Genomic DNA, 11,421 nt, shown 5'->3' on the forward strand with positions numbered 1-11,421 from the left:
AGAGAGGAAAGGAGAAGGAGAGATAGAAACATTAATGATGAGAGAGAATAATTTGATCAGCTGCCTCCCTCACACCCTCCACTGGGAATTGAGCAGTTAACCCTGGCATGTGCCTCAATTGGGAATTGAACTGTGACCTCCTGGTTCATAGGTAGACACTCAACCACTGAGACATGCCAGCCAGGCAAAATTATACATTTTTATATAATATTTGTTGAATTTCATCTGAATATTTTTTATTGTTAAAGTATTACAAATAGTAAAACATATGTCTCCTTTCCTCCCTATTGACCTCCTCCCCCCAGTCTCCCCGAACCCCCAGGCACATGCTTTCCCCTCTTAGTGTCTGTGTCCATTGATTATGCTTATATGCATGCATACAAGTCCTTTGGTTGATCTCTTACCCACCCACCCCCAACCCTATCCTGTCTTGCTGAAGGTTGACAGTCTGATTGATGTTTCTCTATCTCTGGATCTATTTTTGTTCATCAGTTTATGTTGTTCATTATATTCCACAAATGAGTGAGATCCTGTGGCACTTATCTTTCTCTAACTGGCTTATTTTGCTTAGCATAATGTTCTCCAGGTCCATCCATGCTCTTGCAAATGGTAAGAAATACTTATTATTATTATTATTATTTTTACCACAGCATAGTATTCCATTATGTAGATGCACCACAGTTTTCTAATCCATTCATCTGCTGATGGACACTTAGGCTGTTTTCAAATATTAGCTGTTGTAAATTGTGCTTCTATGAACAAACGAGTGCATATATCATTTCTGATTGGTGTTTCTGTTTTCATGTGATATATTCCTAGAAGTGGCTATCATCAACAAATCAACAAACGACAAGTGCTGGAGAGGATGTGGAAAAAAGGGAACCCTCGTGCACTGATGGTGGGAATGCAGACTGGTACAGCCACTGTGGAGGACAGTATGGAGTCTCCTCAAAAAAATTAAAAATGAAACTTACATCTGAATATTTTGAGTCCATAATTTCAACTTAACTTTTATACTTTGATCTTCAAATTCAATGCATTGTCTAATTCTACCAATAAAAATGTATCAAGTCCTCCTATTGTACTTATTCATGTTATTGACAATTCTGAATTGGACAGGAACAAAGTTGCATCACTACCTCTAAGTTGAAGCTTAATTAATACACAATACTTTTGTACTATATTTGTGCATCTGCAAATCCTTCAAAATACAAAATTTAACTCAATATCTATAATAATATGTATCACAACACTGTGTGTCTAAAAGAGCTCACAAAATGTACTGAATAAATGTATAAATAAATTAATAAATTTAATTTTGAACCACAGCACAAGTTATTTCTTTAACAAACTGTAATTGTAAAATAAATGGTATAGATAATAAATCTAAAGGTATATGGGAAAATAAAAAAAATCAGGGGCTCAGGGATACTTTTACAAAGAAAGGATTTTAATTGAGAATTTTCTGGTAGAAGGCAGTACTAAAAATTTGATTGTTGTAAATAGCAAGGAATGTTAAATGCCTACTAAGGTGTTTAAACTTTATATTTTAAACAATGGAGAGGCTCTGAAGGTTTTTGAGAAAGGGAAATCACATAGCCAATCTTATACCTTAGGAAGATAACATCAATGGGCATAATGAATTAACAATGTTTTTAAAACACTTATCAGGCACTTACACATGAATTATACCATTTAATTCTTAACAAACTCATTGTAAGATAGGAATTATTATTTGCATTGTACAAATGAGAACAACAGTTTAAATGAGTGTATATGATTTACCCAAGGTCATAAAACTGGTACTAGTATAATTTTTTACTGTATATTTAGTGCCTAGTACACATTCTAGTATATTATGGGCTGATAATATTGGTTGAATGATTAATTATTCATATAATCCTCCATCCCAAAACAAATGCTTATTTTCAACCTATTGGGTTAGAATTGTTAAGTATGGTCTTAGATGATAATGATGTCAGGTATTTTCAGTAGCATTATTTGTATAGCAATTTTACTTTTCAAAGTTTTCTGTGATCCACTTTCACCTTCAAAAGTGTCCCATGAGTGCAGGTATCATTTTTATTTTATAAATAGCGAAACTGAAATCCAAGTCATTTATGTCAGGACTCATGCCTTTTTTATGGTATAGCTGGGATTATTGATAAACACTAGTGGGACTGAGTCTTGTTGAATCAAAATACTTTGGCAAGCTGAAACTATTTTTCAAACTTTGAAACTGGAAGAGAAACTAGAGCCAGTATTACACTCCCTGTTACATCCTATAGGATTTAAGAAGTGTTCCCTTTTGTCATTATTTGAGGAATTCAGAAAGAACTCAAAACATAAGTACAGTTCAAAATCTAGAGCACTAAATAAACATGATGGCATATTTTCCATTACTGCTCCTTGAGCCAGTTGCAAAGAAAATGCCAGATATTCTTAGATGTCAAGCACACATTAAGAGTCATAATCTAAATAATCTTCTGTCTGAACACAATGATACTGCTTCATTAGGACAGCTTTTTGGTTCCTGAATTATTTTTGTTGCTGCTATTCCAGTTTTTATTTTAGTTTATTGCACAAAGTATTACAGATGTTCCCTTTTTTCCCATTGACCCCCTTCCTCTCCACCCTGGTTCCCTCCCCAGGCCTTCAACCAATAGTATCTGTGTCCAAGGGTTTTGCATATATGCATATAAATTCTTTGGATGATCTTTTCCTCCTTCCATTTCCCTCTGATATCTCCTTTTTAAAGTCAGTCATCATAAAATTTGATAAACCTGAAAGCATGAAAGTTTTGCTTTCTGTAAGTCTATCTGACAAAAGTCAATTTAAACAGTGTCCTAAAATTAAACAATAATAAAGTTTATAACAATAACAATATATGCAGGGGGTATATGTTATTTAGACTTTTTCAAGCCAAAAATATACTTCTGTGTCTGCCATTGCTGGAAAGTATAATTATCATAATATAATATTAGATTTTTTTTCTATTCAAGCCAATTATGTATCATTAAATATATATCTCACCCATATCAAATCTTCTTATAAAGAATTATGAAGAACTATTGAAAATACTTTGTTTGGAATGTTATCTGTTTTACTTAGTCCTCACTTTTGTTTCTGAGGGGATTTTTTATTTCATTTTAAAAATCTTTATTGTTGAAAGTATTACAGATGTCCCCCTTTCCCTCCTCATTGCCCTCCTCCCCACCCCAGGCCTGCACCTCACTATTGTCTGTGTCCATGGATTATGAATATATGCATACAAGTTCTTTGGTTAATCTATTCCCTCCCCCACCTTCACTCCCCTCTGAGGTTCGTAATTCTGTTCCATGCTTCTATGTCTCTGGATCTACTTTGTTCGTCAGTTTATTTTGTTCATAAGTGAGATCATGTGATATTTGTCTTTCTCTGACTGGCTTATTTCTCTTAGAATAATAGTTCTTACTTTTCATATAACTGGGCCAGTTTATAAACTATGAGAATAATTTAGGTAAAATTGGCTTAATGGACTTTGATAATGATTTAGGAATGAGTACAACTAGCCTTACAATGAAGTCACTCTGCATTATGATACGCTCCTAACAGTTGATATTCGATATACATTATATAGATTATATAATTTATAGCCATAATATATTTAGGCCAAGACTTGGGTTCTTGTCTATGGCCATACCACACTGAATGTGCCCAATCTCGTCAATTGATTTTTTTAAATAAACTGATTAATGGTCAATAGTCTTCAATTAATCAAACACTAACTAAATGTTACTATGAAGGTATTTTGCAGATATTACTAAGAAGGTATTCCTTAGAGTCAGCTGGTAAATTCTTAACCAGTTGACTCTAAGGAAAAATTCCCTAGATATTTTAGGTGGGTCTTACTGAGTGCTTTGGAAGGACTTAAAAGCAGGACTGAGGTTTCACTGGAAAGAAAAGAAAGTATTACATCTTCAGCAATAATTCAAGTCTTCTCATAATTCTCCCTTTCTACTTGTCCTAAAGATTAAGGACTTACTTGTCAGTTCTTATGAGAGTGTATGGTAATCTACACTAATAAAAGAGGAAAATGCAAATTGACTGTACCTTCATGACACCCACCAGCCAATCAGGACTGAATATGCAAATTAACCTAACAAAGATGGTGAATTAATTTGCATACACAGGCACTGAGTGGCGGGGGAAGGGGTGCTTGTGTCATCTCCATGGTGACTACACAGGTGTTCTTCAATGCCCTAGCTACTCCAGCCTCTGAGCAGCTTGGGAAGGTGAAAAGGTGGCTCCAGCCAGAGCAAAAGTGATGCTAGTAGCCAGGGGAAGAAAGGCCCATTCTTGCACAAATTTTCGTGCATCGGGCCTCTAGTTTTTTGTTTTTGTTTGGGGGGGGGGCGTTTGTCTTTCTCTTTCTATGTGATAATTAATTGTATGTGTCAACTTGGCTATGCTGTAGAACTCACTGATCTAAGTGTTGTGAAAGTCTTATATATGTGGTTAATATCTACAATTAGTTTATTTTAAGTAAAGGTGAGAACCCTTGATAATGTGAGTGAGCCTCATATAATCACCTGAAGTACTTAAAGGCACAAACAAGGATTCCTAAGAAGAAAATAACAAAAGTGTGTGAGATATACACTGAGTGGCCAGATTATTAAGATCTCGGAATACATAATAATCTGGCCACTCAGTGTGTGTGTGATAATAATCTGGTCACTCAGTGTGTGTGTGTGTGTGTATGTGTGTGTGTGTGTGTGTGTGTGTGTGTGTGTGTGTGTATTAGAGGCCTAGTGCATGAATTTGTGCATGGGTGGAATCTAGCCAGCCTGGCCAGGGGTGAAGGGGACATGGGAAGTTGGCTGGCCTGCCTGCTGGTCGAACTCCTGGTATAGGAGACAATTTGCATATTAGTCTTTTATTATATAGGATATACACTGAGTGGCCAGATTATTACGTGTTCAGAGATCATAATATTTTGGCCACTCAGTGTATATAGATACAGATCTCACATACCCTTCCTTTCTTATTAGTCTATAACTTGAGACCTGGTGCATGAAATTTGTGCACTGGAGGGTGTCTCTCAGCCCAGCCTACACCCTCTCCAATCTGAGAACCCTCACAGGATGTCCAACTGCTAGTTTAGGCCTGATCCCAGAGGTCAGACATCCCTTTCATAATCTAGGACTTCTGGCTCCCAACAGCTTGCCTGCCTGCCTGCCTGATTGTCCCTAACCACTTCTGTATATAAGCTTAATAACTCCCTAACCATTCCCCCACCAGGCTGATTGATGCCTAACTGCTCCCCTGCCCGATTGCCCCCAACTGCTCTCCCCTGCCAGCCCAGTCACTCCCAACTGCCCTCCCCTGCAAGACTTGTTCCCCCCAATGGCCCTCCTCTGAAGGCCTAGTCCCTCCAACTGTCCTTCCCTGCTGGCCTAGTCACCACAAACTGCCCTCCCCTGCTCGACATCTTGTGACCACATGGGGGTGGCCATCTTGTGCAAGGGTGTGATGGTCGACTTGTATATTATCTATGTATTATATAGGATACATAGTTATACCAATATATATTGTATATTTATGTATAACATATAGTTTTATATATTATGATATTTCACATACTATCAATATGTATCATATATAAAACATTAGCATAACACCTATTAGATAAGTTACAATAGATTCAAAACACTGTATGCCTGGCTGGTGTGACTCAGTGATTGAGCATCGACCCATGAACCAGGAGATATTGGTTTAATTCCTGGTCATGTCACATGCCAAGCTTGTAGGCTTGATCCCAGTGGAGGGTATGCTAGAGGCAGACTATCAATGATGTTTCTCTCTCTCTATCCCTCTCTCTTCTTCACTCTCTAAAGATCAATATAATCATTTTTTAAAAAGTCATTGTATTATGTTCTCTAGATACAGACAGATGGAGTTCACCACCTGGTGGAAAACATAAAGCAAAAAGAACGAATATTCAATAAAAATTATAATAAAACTATAAAAGAGGTCAATGTAATGTGGTTTGGAAGTTCAAAAGAGAAAGTTATAGATAAATTGGATAAACCTAAGAAAGGTTAAACTTAATGATTTATCAATTTATATATGATTTTACTTAAAGTAAATACAAAATATATAAAAGTTCTAGTTTTTTTTCAAATATATTTTATTGATTTTTTACAGAGACGAAGGGAGAGGGATAGAGAGTTAGAAATATTGATGAGAGAGAAACATCAGATATGATTGGCTGCCTCCTGCACGCCCCTTACTAGGGATGTGCCCACAACCAAGGTACATGCCCTTGATGGAATCAAATCCTGGACCCTTCATTCCGCAGGCAGGTGCTCTATCCACTGAGCCAAACCAGTTAAGGCAAAAGTTGCAGTTTTATTCCATATCTAAACTTACTCAAAGTATATTACCGATACTTCATTTATAAATCCTTTGCACAGTGAACTCTTAAAAATTTGGCTGTGCTTCATGGTTTCATATCTATCTATCTATATATCTATATCTATATCTATATCTATATCTATATCTATATCTATATCTATATCTATATATAAAACATAGCTAGCAGATGATAGATTGATTAATTAGAATTCAGCAAATTACTATGATATTTTTGTTGTTTAATTCATGATACACTTTAGCATAATACTTGGCTTAGAAATCTGTTTTAGAAATCTGTTTCCCTGTAGGCAAAATATACATTATAATTCTTTGGAATCACGTAAAAACAATTTAGAGTAAGAAGAAAGATAATTTGATTAGAATGTCCTTAAAGGCAATGAATGGTTTCTTTAATTTAATATTTTACTATGCGACATACAACAACCTGTATGCACAGAGACCCTTAGTAAAGACAAGTGAAATGTCTGTAACAATTACTCTTAATTTCTGGAGAAAATAAAATTGAATTTAGAAGAGTTGATATTATTAATGTGTTAGTACTCAATCTTATTTCACAGAACAAATATTCTAATCATAATCCAATATATATCCTCTCAAAATAAATAAATATACATCTTGGTCACAGTTCCCCACTTGTTTTTTCCTTTAGATCTCCAGCTCTTGATTTCTATGTTCTTATTTTGTCTCATTTTTGCTTTAAATGTAGATAGCTGATAAAGCAAGTTGTTTTTTTTACTTTTGAAGCTAAGAGAACAGAGGCACAGAACTCTAGGAATCTCATAGTATTTTGAAAATGAGAAAGTCATTCTATTAAATTGAATAGAGAGTATTTCCCACATAATCAAAAATTTAATACCAATCAGGCTCCTAGATGAAGAAACAAAATTAGGATTTTAGATGGGAAATAAAAAGAACTCTCTCCATGCAGTATGAACACAAGGTTAATATTGGCTGTCTTGGTGTGAGAAACTAGATGGCAATAATACAACATATACACTTAAATTTAGGTTGAGTAAATTGCACCAAATGTCTCCCAGTTAGCATTTGTTAAGATCTATTTTAAAATGTATTATCTTTCCTCCCAGATGAAATAAATAAGTAACTCTAAGTGCAGGGTTATAAGTTCTCCTCTACCCACTGCAAGGTTCTCTCAGCAGGGCACACTGTTCCTCAGAAGCAGGTACCATGACATTTTTAATTATAGTTCTACTAATTAATCTCCCTAGAATTCTATATCTGAGAGAAGCAAATGCATTCTTTCATTAAAATCCAAATACTTTTCCATAAAAACCAGTAATTTTCATTTACAGAAAAGGAGGTAAAACTTAACAAAATTTGCTTCTAATCTGGTATTCAGGGAAAAAATGTGAAGGTCTGAAACAACAGAAACCTCAATCAAATGATGAAGAGCTTACAATTGGCAAGTGTATGGTAGAATGTTATTTCTTAATAAATTATACCCAAATAAAGTATTCAATTAAAGTGAGATAAGTCACTGAGTTAATAGTTTAACTGCATCAGCATGAAATTTATTAATATAACATCTAAGTATCAAATCTTAACAAGGGAACAAGTATAGAGACCACTTTTCACTACCAATGATAACTAACATTATCTCTGTATGCCATGGTTGTAATAGCCAGAAAATGTGTGACTTACTGCTCTTGGATTAAAGACCTGTTTCCAACACAATTCGATTAATGTGATAAGTATCTAATTTATACAACAATAACAAGGTTACAAAAAAGTCCTATCTAATAAAAGTAATAGGCAAATTAACTGTCACTCCGAGACAAAACTGAAAGTGCCCATAGACACAAGATTGCCATGCCCAGTCCTCTCAGGCCCACCAGGGTCCCCTAGTCCCAGGGAGGGCTGCCACTGAGAGCAGGCAGCATGCGACCCAGGCTGTTGGCCTGGAGGCAGTTGCACGGACCCACCCGCCCCCACACAAACTGCTCCTAGCCGCAGCTTGGGCCTTAGCTGTGGGCCAGGGAGGCACCCATGCCGCTTATTACCCCCCCTCCCCCAGCAATCAGCTCCCATCCACAACTGGGAGGTGTGGGCCTGGGAGGCAGATGCACTCTCCAGAGCTATCCCATCCCAGTGGTAGCCTGGGGTGTCAGCCTCCAAAGAATCTGTGCCCCCATGGAGTGATCCCCCCCACACACCTATAGCCTTGGAACTTCCCTTGCCCCAAGCTGAGTAATTGGAGATAGGGGGTGATATCTGAGCTGTGCTGCCCAGAAAACCTCCCCATAGGATAGAAACTTCAGATCAGGTTAGGGAGGTAAATGGGTTTCGTTTACAAACTGCAAAGGAAACTGTCTGAGGTAGGGTTTCACATCAGAAGTAACTTACAACTAATTTCTAAAGGCAAACCTGGACACTGCAGTTACATTACTGGAGAGTACCCTGAGGTCTGGAGGTCAGGCTCTGCAGCAGCAGTAGGGAGTGCTCCCCATCCTGGTTCCTCAGCACCTTGGGCAGGGCTTGAGTCCACCCAGAAAGGCCTTTTCCCCTACAGTTTTCACCAAGGCAGGGAGGTTTTGTAGACATGAATAAAAAGTGCCCACACCCAAGTCCTGAAGATGCCTGGGACTGGCAGAAATGACAAACAGAGAAAATAAACAAAACCAGAAACACCATGGATCCCAACATAGATTATCTTTTTCTTCAGATGATGGTGTGTTTCCCCCTTCTTCGTCTTCTGGAAGCAAAACAGATTCAAGTATTGATGATTCTACCAATGGAGAAGTTAAGAAAAAGAGAGGACAGAAAAGGAATAAAAGGAGAAAAGAAAGGACAAAAGATGAAACATCAAGAAAAAGAAAGAAAAGAAAAAAGGGAAGAAGCAACCACATGATATCACCTTTCAAAGGTCTTATGAAATTTCTGTTTAAGGAGTTTATTTTATGACACTTTTAGTTTGGGTCTACATTTTTACTGGTTGTCAAGACCATGACAGATACACTGTCCAATATGTTAAAGAAAAAAATCATATCTAATAAAGAGGGAATATGCAGTGAAGGGCATTTGGGGTTGACCCAAATGTCAGGGGAGGTCAGTTGAGGATGATTGGGTTGGAAGGGGAATAGTTAGGCATTGATCAGTCTGGCAGGGGAGTGGTTAGGGGGTGATCAGGCTGGCAGGCAGAAGCGATTAGGGACAATCAAGCAGGCAGTCAAGCAGTTTGGAGCCAGCAGTCCCGGAATGTGAAAGGGATGTCTGACTGGCTGTTTAGGCCCGATCCCACAGGCAGTCAGATATTTCCCAAGGGGTCCCAGATTGGAGAGGGTGCAGGTTGGGCTGAGGGACACCACCCCCCCCCCCCCGCGCGTCCACGAATTTCAGGCACCGGGCCTCTAGTTATATGATAAAGTACAAAAAAAGATATAGTTGAAAGTATCTCAAACTACCTCCAAATCCCATCTCCAAATTTCTCTAAGAATGATCCACCAATGTGAACATTTTCCCTCATGATTATTTTAGGTAATGAAATAATTTATCTAAATAGACTCGGCTTTAAGATCATTGAATTCAGTGACTAGCCTAAACTTATAAAGTTGTAGTATAGCAACCCAACGAAGGCATAGAATTTGTGAAATCTGAAATAAAATCAAGTACTGAGAGGGAAAATGTAAAATCTATTGTTTGGTCTCTTATAGACAAAATGCTTGCATGAATCCTAGATTGTTACACAGCTATTAAAACTCTTTATTTTATTAAAACAATGATTAATAGTTATTCCCCTTTAAACCAAAAGCAAAATAAAATTATGTGCTACAAATTGCTATTATGTAAAACTTGTGTGCAAGTGGATAAGGACAAAAAAAAGAATACAGAAGGATGAAAATAGTTGTTCTGTTAGGGTTATAAATTTATAATATTTTCTCTTGAAAATACCTTTAGTATTATTTATACATCACCTTTCTAACTAAAAAAAAATATAAAATAGAATAAATTCAAACATAATAACAACCTAACTAAGAAAAATTCTAGTTCATGGGTCAGTAACATATTTATTTCTAGCAGTGTACTTTAACATTTAAAAAATTTGTTGCAGAATGCTAGGTCAAATGCAATACTTTTGTTATGGTAGGAACCTCTCTTTTCCTATACAAAAGTTTCCCCATAATATTTATTTGAGAAAAGGAAGAATCAGTAGGCAGTGTTCTCATTACCAGGATTTCCATTATAAGAAAAATTTAACTTAAAACATTAGAATTGTTCACTTGAATATCATCTTCAGTTTTTTATGTTTGTATTCTTAGCTTACACCTGACATATACTAGGTGCTCAATAAAGATTTATATAAAACAATTGATAAATAAATGAGTATGAATTATATCTGATCACAAACTTTTCCATTATAATCTTTGTACAGTAGCAATTGTGAATAAGATTTATCTGCGATTCCAGAGTCATTATATGCTCCATTATTTTAAAAGTAATATTCAGCCCTAGCTGGTTTGGCTCAGTTGATAAAGCATCACCTGCAGACTGAAAGGTCCCAGGTTTGATTCTGATCAAGGGCACATGCCTGGGTTGCAGGCTCGATCCCTAGTAGGGGACAGGCAGGAGGCAGCCAATCAATGATTCTTCCTCAAAATTGATATTTCTTTCTCTCTCTCTCCCTCTCCCTTTCTCTCTGAAATTAATAAAAATATATTTAATGAAAATAAAAAAGTAATATTCAGTGATTGTATAAAATTAGGTTGCTGAATCAGAAGCTCTAAATGATATATTTTGTGAAATTTTCCAAATACATAGTAAGTGTGTAAAAATATTTTTAGGAATACATTTTATAGGTTAACTAATGTTTCAGGATTCTGAAATGAATGTGATAAGCCAGTAATGTATTTTAAAGAATATATGCCCAAGGTGTCTAGTAATATAAAACATCATGTCAGCAATATAAGCACTATTATTCCTGCATCTTATTATAATTTTTCATACACATAAGTATGAGCAAGCATGTGAAGACACACTTATAAGCTGTAG

Source organism: Pipistrellus hanaki, assembly GCF_964339955.1.
Source record: "Pipistrellus hanaki genome assembly, chromosome: X".
NCBI classification, from domain to species: domain Eukaryota; kingdom Metazoa; phylum Chordata; class Mammalia; order Chiroptera; family Vespertilionidae; genus Pipistrellus; species Pipistrellus hanaki.